We start from the raw sequence: 16,274 nt of genomic DNA on the forward strand, positions 1-16,274 counted from the left end.
CTGATAACCCAGCCCAATGCCCGAGTGCAGCGTGCGCCTGACTGATACATGTTTACAGACCTGAGGTATGGGTCACTGCCACTTGAAGAGTCATTCTCTTTCCCAGGCACTTGTCATGTGGCAGATAAAAGCCCCATCTGTCACAAGCACAGACATGGGAAAAGCATTTTTTTCTCCACTGTGAGAGGAAAGCCTATAAAATCTTATCTTTTTCCCTTGACTCTGGTGTGGACTTTGTAGGTGCCGTTCCTTCTGCCTAAAATGCTGTTCCCTAGCTTTGGAGCCTGGTGAACTCCTACTCATCCATCATGACCCAGTTTATACGGGACCTTCTTGAGGAAATTTTTCCCCACTCTCCCAGGCAGTTACCAACTTCAGACATCTGAGGACTTTCATGGCAATGGGTACTGATTCTAGAAATAACAACAACAACAACAACAACAGTAATAACAACCGTTTGTCTTATCAACATTCGTACATAAGGAAAGAAGAGGCAGTTGGGCTGGCCTCAAGAGATTCACCGCAGATCGACTGTCATGACTGGACACGTGAAGTGCCCTGGGTTTTGATCTGGGAAAAATGGGGGTAGGATCCTAGTGCTGGGCTGAGGGAGCCAGGGATGACCAGAGGGTGGGAAATTGCCTTCTGGCACAGATGGAAGCTTCAAAGGCCAGTTGTGAGGTGGGGACGAAGCCAGAGAGAACTTGGATCATACCCTATTACTGCAAGGAGGAAACCCTGAAGCCCCACGAGGTAGCCAGGGGGACGGGAACAAGGGAGCAGTGAGAAAGATGCACGACTCTGGGAGACCCAGAAGCCAGAATAACAGCCTTAGGGAGTCTTATTTGTACCAATATTTTTGTCAACTCCACACCTCTCCTGCATTTCTCTTAAAGGGGCAGCTTTCAGACTGACAAATCATTTTTCTTCCTTTCCACATGGGGATGGATGTGAAAATACCTAGTCCTCCAATAAGTCTTCATTTCCTTATTTCCTTTCACATGTTTCGCCAAAAGAATACATTTTATTGTTTCCCTGAGCCATGTGGGTTTCTCAGCTAAAGGGAAGCAGATTAGGAATGTTCTTCAAACACCCACAGGGTACTTTATTTATGGCTCTTTAAAGGAGATATTCTCTACAGAAATCAATCTTCACCACAATGGCCACTCAGTCTGTAAGACAGTAAGTCATTTCACTGTTAGATCAAAACCGCCTTTGCATCTCATGAGTCTCGTAAGCACAACGGCGGTGGCGCTGCATCCGCAGCAGCCTGCCAGCTCCAGCTCCTCATATGAGCTTCCTATTATTTGAGGACAAGCCGCAACTTTCTTCTCATATTGGCACTAAGAATTGTTAACAGTTGTCTCAAACTCTTCGGCGTGTTCTCGGCCAAACACTTCAGACAGTAAGCTTTCAAAGATCTTTAAAATGTTAAAGGGCAGAAGGCTGCCAGTGGGTTTAGAGGTCTGGACAGAAAGGCTTTCTGGGTCTGTGGCTCAGATGCCAGGTAGGATAGTGGTCGGCCACCTGCACCTCCCCCACCTTTAATTGACGCGAGCCATCCTGCTCCAGATGGGACAGGAGGACGACGTAAACACCTGCATCTGTTTTACACTTAGTGCTTCTACCAACCAGGACTCCTCAGAGCTTCTTGTGCTTCCTGGAATCCCTTTCCTTGGCGTTCCAAGCCCGTGTATCAGAGCCATGTGCCTTGGGCATAAATGATGAGGACCTGTATGGTAGACTGGATAAATGTTCTCCATTCTTCACCCCTTCTCCCTTTCAAGTGACCATGAAGCAGTGCCCCAGAGCGGGTGGAGTACTTTCTTCCCATCCCACTGAAATTTGGGCTTGGCCACGTGATTTGATTTAGCCAATAGAATGATGAGTAGAAATGACAATGTGCCAATTCTCAGCTGAGGTCTAAGAGGCTTCCCACGTTTGCACTTTTCCTCTTGTGCTCCTGTTACTGCCGTGAAGCTGCTGCCCAAAAATGAAAGGCGCGCGGAGCCAGCCTGAGCTCAACCAAAAGCCTGGAGCCAAGTCCCACAACACACAGTCTGAAGCAGCATCCCTGAGGTTAACCAATGAGGAAAATAAATACTGCTGTTTGCCAGTGACTCCCGGGGCTGTTTGTTATGCGGCACCATTGTAGCAAGAGTTGACAATTACAGTGCCCGACATCTTGGTCTAAAATAATCCTCTCTTTGCTGGAGTGCACTATCTTTACGCTGTAAACTTACATTCACAATCATGAGGTGTGTCTAGACACGAGAAAGCATGCTATGTAGGGGGACTGCCCGATCACATCTTTACTCAGAGGGTTATGAGTGGGCCACAAAAATGACCATGGGTGCGATGGCCACGGCCTACGGCAAAGGCAGAAGGAGGAAAGAGGGAAAGAAAAGGGAGACATAACAGAGTAGAAAGTGAAAAGGCAGAGGAGCAAATGGTGGGGATGTGGACCCCCTCATTAGGGCCCTCCCAGACTTCTGGAATAAATGAACTGGGCTGAGGGGAGGCACGAGCTGAAAGCTAGCAATCACAGAGCTGCCCCGACAAACTCAGAGCTTTGGTGAGGCTGGGTGGGCTGAGGAACAACCCCTCTGCCCCCTTACTCTCCCACACCAAGGTGTCAGAGCCAGGCTACGGCTGCGGATGGGAGGATCCGTCAGAGGGTGGATGTGAGTAACAGGGCTGACTAAGGCATGAAGCCACCTCTGCCTAAAGCACGTCAAGTCGGTGCTGAGGGCCTCGTTCTCCTTCTCCAGCTCTTCGGCCTCTCCTCCACCCTGGTGGGTCCACCAGTTTCAACGGGTGTGCAGTCACACCAATCTTTACTGTTAGAAATCCGGCCACACATTACTCAGAGACGAGTCTCAAAAATATTTCCCTGTGAGCGTACTGCATCTACAAACATCTGGCATCCCCTTCTACACTCGGCAGAAGTCATTCTGGGAGACAGTGGGCCCCCAGGGTGGCGCTGGATGCCCCCATCCTCTCTGGCCGGAGCCAGTGGTGTGATGGAAACGGGCAAGTGTACGTGGGGGAGTGGGGACACGGGGAGGGAGGGAAACAGGAGGGCGGAGGGGGGATGGGTCACCAGCTGACGTCACTGCTGCGGTTCCTGCCATCACTGTTTCTTTGATTTTAGTTCCCACCTTAACTTATTTTAACTATGATTAAGTTTCATCATTTACACAGTTGTCTTCACATACAATCACGCTTCAACGTTCTGTGACACATCTCTGCCAGCTACAAACTTTGCCCCCTCCCGGACGTTGGCGAAGAAAAAGAGTCTAACATCGTGACTGGGGAATACAGTCTCCCCCGTAACCACCAACACATATTAGCAAATTCATCCAAATGAAGATTTCTCTCACCAGAAAGAAAAATTAAGAAAATTAATTTTTAATTTAATTAAAAAGAAAATTTTTCTTTTTAATTAATTAAAGAAAATTAATTTTTCTTTAATTAATTAAATTAATTAAATTTCTTTAATTAATTTAATTTCTTTAATTAATTAAAGAAAATTAATTTTTAATTTAATTAAAAATTAATTAAATTCCTTGATGCCTAGAATCCTTAATAAAGTCCTATATCCTAACATGTGGGTACAATCAAGTCCCAGTTATCGGGCTGCCATCATAAGGAATGTGTGTAATTCAGACAACATCCTGTGGCTCTTATTAAATAAAAAGTTCAAGAAAGTGTTGATACTTGAGATTTGTTTGATATGTTATTATACAAACCGCGGTCTGCTTTAAGTTAAAATATTTCATCAGCCTAGCCTCACTGAGCCGATTTCCCACAAATCTCCACTTAAAATACACAGAATACATAAAAGAAATGCTATTCATCAAAAAAATTTTCCCAAATCAAATTTTTGGCTACCTAGAAAATGCTGCTTTTTTTTTCCCCGGACCTTACTTTGAATGGATGAAATTTTATCAGGTATTGTAAGGCCATTCTTTTTTTTTTTTTATCAGGTATTGTAAGGCCATTCTTTTTTTTTTTTTTTTTTACAGTTGATAAAATTTAATTTTCAATATGAACACATGATCCTTTGAAATCTTAAAATCTCATGAAATGATACGATAGCTGCAAAACCATCAACTGACGATTTTTAAATTATTTTTCATTTCATAGAAAGCACATGATTCTATTCTATTTTTTTCCTTTTTAATTTTTTTGATTGATTCTTTAAATTCTATAGTGCTTGTAATGCCATTCTTAATGCAAAATCAAACTCTGCACGTTTACATTGAGGAGGATCCACTTCTAAAGCATCACTGCTCTCACAGGAAGAGGTGTCCTTCCGCATTAGATACTTTCTGCACCCCGCTGCCTGCACCCTCAATCCCGCGGCCTGCTGTGGATGGTCTCTCTCTCACCACTTCTGTTGGAACTAACCCAAGACCACAGTCACAGCAGCTGGCAAGACCTCATCCAGGCCTCTCCAGAGAACAAAGCTACCTGCTATTTGCCCCAACTGCTCCTTTTCTTTTGTAATTTATAGCCTAGATCTTGCCGCTGTGGAGCACAGTTAGATCATTTTAAAGAGTTTGTCAAATCTGAATAATACACACACCTGTTTTTTTTTTTTTTTCTTTTTTTGCGGTACGCGGGCCTCTCACTGTTGTGGCCTCTCCCGTTGCGGAGCACAGGCTCCGGACGCGCAGGCTCAGCGGCCATGGCTCACAGGCCCAGCCGCTCTGCGGCATGTGGGATCCTCCCAGACCGGGGCACGAACCCGTGACCCCTGCATCAGCAGGCGGACTCTCAACCACTGCGCCACCAGGGAAGCCACACACACCTCCTTTCAAAGGAGCAAGAGGTATGTGTATTATGTTCCCATGTTGACAAATCATTTTCACTAATTTTTTTTATTATAGTCTCCCTTCAATATAAAGAAGAAAAATGGATATAAACACCTCAAGGTTTATAGTTCCTATACAGCCAGATAAAATTCACAAATAAGACTGCTCCCACCCTATTCGAATTAACAATTAATTCTGTGTATAACACATGATGTTTTGTTGAAAGACAACCAACAAAAAGGTTATGGCAATGTAAGTTATTTTGAGTAAGATGTGTTTATATGATTATACCCTACAAAGAGGAGAGAGACCCAATTCTCTCTTCACTTTTTTCAATTTTTTTTTGAGTGTCCATTTCATGCCAAGACACCCTCTGGGTATTTGGGACACATCAGAGAACAAAGGAGGTGAAGACCTCTGTCCTCATGGAGCTTACATTCCAAAGGGAGAAGACAGGCCATAAACAACAAACATATGTGTATTAAAATACACAGTATGTTGGAAGAATAGTGTTATGGGGAAATGCAACCAGAGCAGGATAAGGGGGTGGGGAGCCTGGGGTGTATGAGCAGAAGGTCATGAAAGGCCTCACTGAGAAACTAAGAGTTGAGAAATAACTTAAAAAATAATTTTCAAAATGGGTGAAATCATGGCTCTCCTACAGATATAAAATGAAGACATGTTAAAGATTTTATTTCACTCATTAGTCAAGCAGGAACTTGGCAGATGTTCTAACGAGTTCAAAAAAGAATCTGAATAATAAAGGCATTTATAAATTAGGAATATTGAAATGAATGCACAAATAGGGGTGAGAGAGGAATCAACTGAACACTATAAGATAGAATAGAATTTGCATATCTATAGACAATAATTATTTTGCTATCAGTTATCTATAATTAACAGGATTATAAAATAGCTTCCATAAAATCAGAATCACATCATCCAAAGGGGTTTTTCTCTAGAGACTAGATAATGCAGTTTTTCATGGAAGCACAATTATTTTCTACAGCTTGCAGCAGGCGAGAGGGTGAACCACTTCTGTCTACTTGGAAGGTTACATAATGGGTGAAGCAGATTCAGAGCCAGACTCTCTGGGTTCAAATGCAAGTACCAGTCCTGTCTGCCTGTGGGACTTTGGGTAAGTTACTTAACCCTTCTGTGCCTCAATATCCCCCATAAGGAAAATGGGGATGATGATAATAAAAGTATCTCCTTTACAGGGTGGTTACAAGGATTACATGAGTTACTAAGAATGCACTTGAACTACACCTGGCACATAATAAGTGTTATTCAAATATTTCCTGTTATTTTTTAAGCAACAGGGAAACCTCTGCATAGAACACGTTGTGAGGACACGTGGCCTTCACCTAGCTCAAAGGCATCATCTAGCTACTGTATCCACCTTGGTTCCTTGTTCATTAGGCAGCGACTCCAATACGGGCACTGAAATCCAAGGGAGAATGTTCAGCTATTTGGTGACTATCCTTTATAAGGTGACCTGGAATACATTTATGTGAGTTTTTTTTTTAAAGACTATCATCAAAAAATGAAAGAACATTACCAGATATACACTACTATATATAAAATAGATAAATAACAAAGACCTACTGTATAACACAGGGAACTATATTCAATATCTTGTAATATGTAAATTGATACAGCCACTATGGAGAACAGCATGGAGGTTCCTTAAAAAACTACAAATAGAACTACCATACGACCCAGCAATCCCACTACTGGGCATATACCCCGAGAAAACCATAATTCAAAAAGAGTCATGTACCACAATGTTCACTGCAGCTCTATTTACAATAGCCAGGACATGGAAGCAACCTAAGTGTCCATCGACAGATGAATGGATAAAGAAGATGTGGCACATATATACAATGGAATATTACTCAGCCATAAAAGAAAGGAAATTGAGTTATTTGTAGTGAGGTGGATGGACCTAGAGTCTGTCATACAGAGTGAAGTAAGTCAGAAAGAGAAAAACAAATACCGTATGCTAACACATATGTATGGAATCTAAAAAAAAAGGTTCTGAAGAACCTAGGGGCAGGACAGGAATAAAGACGCAGACGTAGAGAATGGACTTGAGGACACGGGGAGGGGGAAGGGTAAGCTGGGATGAAGTGAGAGGGTGGCATGGACATATATACACTACCAAATGTAAAATAGCTAGCTAGTGGGAAACAGCCACATAGCACAGGGAGATCAGCTCGGTGCTTTGTGACCACCTAGAGGGGTGGGATAGGGAGGGTGGGAGGGAGATGCAAGAGGGAGGAGATATGGGGACATATGTATACGTATAGCTGATTCACTTTGTTGTACAGCAGAAACACACCATTGTAAAGCAATTATACTCCAATAAAGATGTTAAAAAATATATCTTGTAATAACCTACAATGGGAAAGAATCTGAAAAAGAATAAATATATATATAACTGAATCACTTTGCTGTACACCTGAAACTAACACAACACTGTTAATCAACTATACTTCAATTTTTTAAAAAATGGAAGAACAGATTTAAAAAAAAATTCTGGCAGAAAACTCAGATCCCTGATTACATATTTGCTGCCTTCAGCTTAAGAAACACTGGTTTAAAATGCTTAGCCTGAGGCCTCCAAGTTGCTGTGACCCCAGCAAAGATGGCCCTTGAGTGCTCACACTTCCCTTGGAGCTAGTTCTGTCCCCATCTATCTTGTGCCCCTGGAGCAGGGAAGGGAGTCAAGTAGATGAGAACTGTTGGGTCAGAAAGAAGAAAGAGAAGTGTTCTAAAACGACAACCCAAGGGATAGCCATGACAACACTGCTTATGAAGATGGAGCCCACCTGGGTCCATTCCCTGGGCTGGTCGTGGTGGAGGTGGTCCAAGTGTAGAGCTTGTCCACGGGCACAGAGCTGGAGGGACACTTAGGCAGACTCCGAGCGGTTACTTTCCACCCTCGTCTGTGTTTTCAACTCCTTGTTTTTAAAGAATGCAAATAGTATCATTGATTCATCCTTTAATTTCTGGATAGAGGTTCAAAGAAAAGGATGCTACAGACTGTATATACTGATTACTCTCATCATCGCTGGTGCACCTTTTGGCCCATGTGAGAGCCGTCAGGCCACGTGGCCCTATCACAGCCTTGGCAACTCCCTCGGGTCAAGGGTACCAGCCACCAATGCTCTGGGCACACTAACTAGCTAAAGCCAGGCAGACTTCCACTGAGGGTGGTGGTGGGGAGCTGAACACCCTCCACTCCTCAGGAGCAGAAACAGGGCCAACGCTCGTGAAACAGGGTGGGAACAGTGAAATGCAGTCACCATCCTCGTGCTAAGTCAGGTGCCTCAAACAATAAGTACAAAGTGCAGGACAGACAAGATCAAAAGGTCCTCCCAAATGGACATAATTTACACTCACACATTCATGTGAACACACTCATCCCAGGGGTCCTTACAGCACTTTATCATAGTCTGTCCTCCAGTGTTATCATTCATTCATTAATCTGTCTTTTCCGATTATAAGAGCCTTCTCTTGGTCTTCTCTGTACATGTTGGGTATTATCTATTAAGCCTTTACCATATACCAAGCACTTTGCATTATCTCACTGAATTCCCACAACAGCCCTCTGAGTTAAGTAAAATTACTGTTCCCTCCTTGCAGATGAGGAAATTGAGGCCCAACTGTGGAAGAGCACAGTCTACTCTCTGTGTGGCCAACATCAGTGCAAACTGTTGGTCACCAGTCCATGGTATGTTAAGTATAGGAATTGAGAGTAAATATTTAGAGACTTCACTGCCATTTGTCATTGTCACCACATCCAAGTATGTGATCAGTAGGCTTGTCTGGTCAGCACAAACTATGGAATAGTCAGAAACATGAAGAAGGACAATGCTAAAATGTGTGATGTTCAAGGTTAGTTTTTCAACTGTAACCCCAAAGTGTATACAAATCTAGAATTCATGGGTTTCATTAAAAGATGATTTAACTGTAACTGTATTACGTTACAGGATAAACTGTTGGAACTGGCAACTAATGAAGGAATGAAGATGGAGTTTAAAATTCAGCAAACTTGCTGCATTTTAGATGAAAGTTAAAAAACGAATATCCTGAGTTTGCCGAAATGGGTTTAAAAATCTCTTCTTTCTGTCTGGTCAACATACCTCCGTGAGACGGGCTTCTCTCAAGTGTAATTAAAACAAAACACAGAAACAGTTTATATACCTCGTCTCCTGAAAGTAGCACTGTTTATCCAACCTAGATTAATTAGTCAACCTAAACACTTTCCTACATGAAAAGCGAAGTATTCATAAATATGGTGTTTGCTTAAAGTGTGCTTATAGGCATTTAATACAGGGAATCTCTATTTCACTTATGACTTTTTCCTTTGGCTAAAATTACAGAACGACAAAAGTTATCAGTATGAATAGTGATCTTCTATATAACTGCCTTTATATGCATTTTCATTGAATATGTAGCTTTTATTTATTTATTTTTGCGGTACGCGGGCCTCACTGTTGTGGCCTCTCCCGTTGCGGAGCACAGGCTCCAGACGCGCAGGCTCAGCGGCCATGGCTCACGGGCCCAGCCACTCCGCGGCATGTGGGATCTTCCCGGACCGGGGCACGAACCCGTGTCCCCCCAGTCCGCAGGCTGCGCCACCAGGGAAGCCCCGAATATGTAGCTTTTTGTAATTATTTCCCCAATTATGTTTATTCTTATTTATTGAAATATAATCTTACGTCTGCCTAATCTATAATAAAAACTGGGGGCTTGTATTTTGGTATCTTTGTTTTTAATTTTATTTTCCTAGTAATTTATTTTTATGGTATCCAAAATTATCAGTCCACAATGTACTGGAAATTTAAAACACCGGTCCTTCTCCACAGATGGTTTGAAAAGCACTGCTCTTGAATGTTGACTCCACGAGTCCCAAACTTTGTTTTGCTTGCTGACGCAGCCCTAACTCTTAGATCACTGCCGGGTCATAGTAGGTGCTCAAGAAACATCTGTCGAATAAATGAATGAATAAAACTGAGGTTAGTATAGGCCACAGCCCATGCCCTTAGCCACTCTGTTATACCGCCTCCTACCAAGGGTATAGAGGTCACATCAGGATCAGGATTAGGGTCAGACTAGCTAGAGAAGGCTTTCTAGAAGAGTCAGCTTGAGCACAGCCTTAAACAAAAGGTGAGGAAAATTTGAAAAGGGTGAGAGGATTTGATCAAACCCTCTCCTTCAAAAGCTGAAAGCTAGAGTTACGGAACTGCTGCTGTCCAGAGAGCAAGCCCAGAATTTCTCCCCTTTCCTTGCTAACATTTAGCTTCTGTTGGGTCCTAAAAACCAGGTTCTGGTACAGATTTACAATTCACTGAGTTGTGTCCTCAGGAGTGAGTCTTGGGTAGGAGAGCATTTGAGGTTCTGCAGGCCAGAAGGCAAGAGAAGAATATTCTCCCACCTTAAAAAAGAAAAGGGTGAGAGGACAGAGGCAGATGTTCCCCGCAGTGGGCAGGGCCGGGGTGGGGGTCAGCAATGGCAAAGGCAAAAGCAAGGCTCAGTGTAGGGGCCTGGATGAAACGGCTCTGCGATCTACCCAGAGACAACCTCCAGCTTGTGCCTGAAAAACAAAGGCCACCCTAGATGCAGAGAACAAACTAGTAGCTACCAGGAGGGAGGGGGAAGCAGGGAAGGACAAGATACGGGTACAAACTACTGTGCATAAAATAAATAAGCGTGGGGCAGAGACAAGATGGCAAAGTAGAAGGACGTGAGCACACCCCCCTCACGAAAACACCAAAATCACAACTAACTGCTGAACAACCATCGACAGAATAAATAAGCTACAAGGAACAGCACAGGGAATATAGCCAATGTTTTATAATAACTATAAATAGGGTTTAATCTATAAAATTTGGAATCACTCTGTTGTACACTGGAAACTAATATTGTAAATCAACTCTACCTCAATTAAAACAACAACGACGACTAAGTCCAGAGGTTACTGTGCTGCTTCAAAATCCACCAAGCCTCCAGCAGCGGCCAGGCTGCCAGGAGAGTTAGCCCTGCCCCATGACCGCCAGCATCACCACCATGTCACCCTGCAGCCAGGAGGGCTCCCAGTGAAGCTGATGGTAGATCCTAATGCCCCAGGGACCACCACCTTGCACAAGTCTAGGGGCCCCAGGGATTATGTATTTATAGCTTGGTGGGGGCCTGTACAAAGAGGATTTCCCCAAATTGTTTAAGCTTCAGCCCCATCCCCCGACACCTAGTCCTGCCCCGGCCCCTTCTCGGGCCGCCTCCTCCCTCATAGAAGTTGCTTTCCTCTCCTTGGAGGCAGGCATTCTATCTGCCACAAGGTGGCGCCAGACATCATAACGTGAGACGGGACTGCACAGAGCATGTACGCAAAGCGTGAGGTTTTTGCTTCCATTCTTAGAAGCTGAAAAGCCCACTTATTTGCTCTTCTTTATATCCGTGGCAACCTAACACTTCTCTTTGCATGTTTCTGGTTTCATTTTTTAAGTTACACTGAGGTGGGGCCTGAGGGGGGTCAGATTATCTTTATAAATCCTACATATTGTGGGAACTAGAGAAACTAGCCAACTTAAAAACACCAATTAGGGGCTTCCCTGGTGGCGCAGTGGTTGGGAGTCCGCCTGCTGATGCAGGGGACACGGGTTCGTGCCCCGGTCCGGGAGGATCCCACGTGCCGCGGAGCGGCTGGGCCTGTGAGCCATGGCCGCTGAGCCTGCGCGTCCGGAGCCTGTGCTCCGCGGCGGGAGAGGCCACAACAGTGAGAGGCCCCCGTAACGCAAAAAACAAAACAAAACAAAACAAAACAAAAAAAACACCAATTAGTCAGAAACGAGAGAGCCCAAGGAAAGGAGAAAAACTCCTGTGTAAGAAATAAACAAAGTAGGTGCTCCAAGTTCATGTCTTTTTACTTGTTAAAAACTGCACGGTTACAGAAGTGAATATGGATTTGAACACTTAGTACTGAAAATTCTCTGAAGTCCAATTCCTCTGTCCAGAGCAACATCTATTGAGAGTTTCTGTATTGTTATGTTATCAGCGTCCAAGAGAAACGTCAGGAACCATCGCACTCCCGATGCAGGGGGCCCAGGTTCGATCCCTGGTCAGGGAACTAGATGCCCCATGCCTCAACGAAGATGCCGCGTACCGCAACTAAGACCTGAAGCAGCCAAATAAATAAATAAATATTTTTTAAAAACAAACAAAAACAAACACCTGTACTTAAGGCAAGGAATTGAAAAACAACAATTTGTACTATTTGTGGTCTGCGATAACTCAGCACAGAATAATTTTAGGGCACCAAGTCAATAAGGATTAATATTTGGTAACTAAGCAGCACAAACTGAAGTCTTTTTTTTGTTATTTTTGAGAAGGTGAAACTAAGATTATTAACATTTTCAGAAGACATCTTAATTATTGTCAAACACTGCATGTAAAAAAAAATGCTAATCGGTGAGGCCAAGTTCATGTCCCTCAAAGCTCTCTTATCTATTAAAAAATGTTTATATTCTCATTCATTCTGTGAATATCTACAGATTGTCCATGCTTTGAAGAGCAGAGTGAACAGGAAAAGAGGGAAAGCAGCCATCGCTCAGCCTACTTTTTTACCCTTTAGAGTTCACAATGTTTTTCAAATCCGGTTTTTCAAATAACTCCTCTATCTGAGGACAGAGAAAGATTTTTCCGGGGAAATCAGTGATAGCCACTGTAATAACAACATCTGCCCTTTACTGTGTGATCCACCCCTCCTTCCTTCTGAAACTCTGTTCTCTGTGGGTAAATGAGAAGCAGTTCAACTGGTTTGTTGGAGACTTTTACATGGGTGAATTTCCTTTGGAAAAGTAACTGGATGGCCACATTAACGCCAGCTGGGAAAGTGCATTCCAGCCATTCTACTTCCTCCCACATCTGTATATGCAGGCCATTCCCCCCCACCCCATGATTGCACATCCAGCCCTATCTTATCCCACATTTTCAGGCTAGGCCCACATGCAGATGGGAAAGGGCCTCTTCTCACTCTAGGCTGCCTCACATGGATACCCCTTGGGTCCCTAATTTGGCAATATCCCAAAACTTCCTAATGTTCCTGGTACTGAGTTTGCTCTTCATGGGCCAGAAGAAGAGGTGGTGATCGGTCCACGGGGTTAAAAAAAATAATAAATGGTTGTCCCAGAAGCACCCACCTATTTCTCTGCACCTGAAAGAAACAAGTCGATTTGAAAGAGATAGTGTATGGGAGCAGCTGGGCACAGTGCCCTGAACATTGTGAGCCTTCAACAAGGCTTAGATGCTGCCTGCATCTGTGCCTTCTATGAACCTTTCAACAAGGCTCCCACAGATGGAGCTATTTCTTGTTAGCCATCATTCCATCAGCGTCACCCAGCAATTCCAACACAGCACCTGGCAAACCACAGGCATTCAATAAAAAAGTGTGCCGTGAATCTCAAGTTCTTGGGATCTCGATTTCTTGTAACATCTGACTTCAGAGACTTCTATCACATGCTAAAGAGCCCAGACACAGTAGAATTTTATTCTTCTCTTTTTTTCCTTGGGAGAAAGATGGACTTGTCCACTTCTCCATCATCTCTCCACATGGCTCACAATCAGGTAGCCACACAAATAGTGTACGATCTGTAGTCCTCCACATATGTACACATCTCCATTTAATCTCTTCCTTGAAAGCATCAGACATAATTTTATTAAGCAGTTAAAGGAACACAAGCCTGCTAGATCAAAGCGGCCAACTGGTCACCCAGCTTTCCCAAAGTGGGGCTGTAGTTCATTACAGCCAGTCAGTTACTCGCATCCACCTCCCCTGTATGTCAACATGCCCGGGAAACAGACTCAGAAGCTCTGGGCACTGCAGGGAAAATCTTTCCAGGTAACCAATGGTATTAAAAAAGCAGATGTCTTGAAAGATGATTAGGACTGTAAAAAATCAGAGGTTCCTACAACCTGAGACAGACCCCAGGTGCCCCCATGGAGTCTCACAGAGAAGTACAAGCTCTGCTGACAATGCTTTTTCTTTAAACAGATGGGCTGCTCCTTCCCAGACATTTTTGGACTAAACCCGAACCTTCACTTTCTTTGCAATTGTTTTTGTTGTCTGTGTTGTTTGTGAGGATCTTAATTCTGGCTTGAAGCACGTCCCCTTTCAGCTCTCATACTTGGTAACATTTGGCTTCCTCTTCTGCAGGTTGTAGGCAGGAAACTGGAAAATGGGCCACAGGAAACCTGGCCTCCTACATCTGTCCCACTTTGTAATTGCAGCTCTGGTTTCATTTTGCCTTGTGTGTCAGCTCTGTTTTAACCCTCAACACGACGGCCAAACTCTGCTTTCTGTAAGAACACTGCTACTCTTATTGCCCAAGGAAACTCACTGAGACTTTTTTTTCTTCCCCAGAGTAATTAACCATATGAATTCAGCGTGGAAAAAAATACTGAACGAATTCTCCTAACAGTAGTCATTTGGATCAAAAGAGTATGGAGGGCTTCCCTGGTGGCGCAGTGCTTGAGAGTCCGCCTGCTGATGCAGGGGACACGGGTTCGTGCCCCGGTCCGGGAAGATCCCACATGCCGTGGAGCGGCTGGGCCCGTGAGCCATGGCCGCTGAGCCTGCGCGTCCGGAGCCTGTGCTCCGCAACGGGAGAGGCCACAGCAGTGAGAGGCCCGCGTATCTCAAAAAAAAAAAAAAAAAGAGTATGGAGCTAGAAAACTGATACATTCAATGAGATAAAACTACTAATAAGTCCCCAGTGAAAATTCAAGACTACTTCATAATACTGCACACAGAAGTTTTATCAGTATGATTATTAGTGGTCCAAGGCTGCCTGACAAATTTTGACTTTTGAGGCTTTGATAAATAACATATGAAAATAAAATATAATCATTCTTCATTATAATCTCTCTCATTATGATGCTATTTCAAATTATGTTTCTTAACCATATCACCAACTATTAGGTTCAACCATATGAAATTTTTTTTATGGGTCAAAAATAGTCAAATACCAGCAGTCTCGTACGGTCAACCTAAAGCATACAATTACACCCAGAGAACACACACACACACACACACACACACACACACACACACACACACACACACACACACACACACACACACACACACACACACACACACACACTCATCCCCAGGGCAGTATCTTCTTCCTGTGTTTGGTCCATGGACCCTTTCTGAGACTCTAACATTCTCTAGTAGAGGAAAAAAGATATATCTAAATCCTAAAGGTAATTTATAAATCTCAAAGAGTTCCATTCTAAAGGAAATGTTAGCTATATCGTCCCCCACCAGTCAATACTGAGTGTCCATGGAATTCTCAAGAATGGGGCTCCTACCAAAAAAAAATCCATTACTTACTTAAATAGGAGCTTTTCTTTTTTAACGCTAACATTTGATGAGCATTTACTATGTACCAGGCATTGTGTTGAGCACTTGATACACGTTATCTGAATTTGATACTGCATGACTTAACAAGGTAGAATAAGACGCTCTGGCCACGGGAGTATTTTGGGAAAACAGAGACTTGTATACAGGGCACGTGGCTCCAAAGTCCAGCTTCTTAATCACCACACGTAGTTTCCCCAGCAGAGGCTTCATTTCTTATATGCACATCTCACTGCTACTAAGAGAAAAGTCCCATTTTAACACAGAGGGCGATACAACATTCCTATGAGAAATCAAAGCAGGAAGTTTTCTTGTTCATCTCTGGCTTGCCTCATCTGTGACTCCAGTTGTTCCAACTGGTTCTGTTTTTAAGAAAATTTGAACCCATCCCACCTTTACTTTTTTTAAAAACCCGGTTCCCCTTTAAAAAGATCTGCTATTGGTTTAAATACATAGCTGTGTCATCCAATGCTAAATAATCGAGGTTGCCTCTTGATGAAGACAGGAGGTGAGAAGCTGTGCCTTCTGTAACCTAGCTCCTTCTCAACGGGAAAGACTCATCCTCTTGTTCGGTGTGTGCACACTGTATGGTGGAACAAGAGGAAGAAAGTGGAAAATGAAAGGTAGGTGATGTCGCCGGCCCTGGAGTGGGGCCCCAAACCTGCGTGCATTTCACGTAACAATGACACGTACCATGAGAAACACTGCACTGCGAACGGGGACAGGATGGGGATCCCACTGAAACAACAAGACTGATGGGACTTGGTAAGCACCCAGCAGGGGCTAAAAATTTTTCCTTTAGAAACAAACACCTCTGGGGAAGCCCTCTTTCAGGTTCTAAGAAAGCCATATTTGGGATTTCATGGCATCCCATGACACGCACATAAAATTTAAAAAGGTGTTTTGCATTCAGTAAAACTTTACTTAAGATCTTGCTAACTGTTCTTGAATTTGAGCTTCAGTTTAATGAGCTCCCTAATTTCCAGTGGGTATTTCCCCACACACACTAACCTCTGATTCTTATA

General features: G+C 43.6%; 1 protein-coding gene across 2 annotated transcripts in view; it reads right to left on the reverse strand.

Moving 5' to 3' along the window:
• The window catches only part of ELK3 (ETS transcription factor ELK3), a 69,754-nt gene that overhangs the window by 39,702 nt on the left and 13,778 nt on the right, over positions 1–16,274 (reverse strand). The window lies entirely within an intron of this gene.

The sequence above is a fragment of the Lagenorhynchus albirostris genome, chromosome 11, assembly GCF_949774975.1.
Source record: "Lagenorhynchus albirostris chromosome 11, mLagAlb1.1, whole genome shotgun sequence".
Lineage (NCBI taxonomy): Eukaryota > Metazoa > Chordata > Mammalia > Artiodactyla > Delphinidae > Lagenorhynchus > Lagenorhynchus albirostris.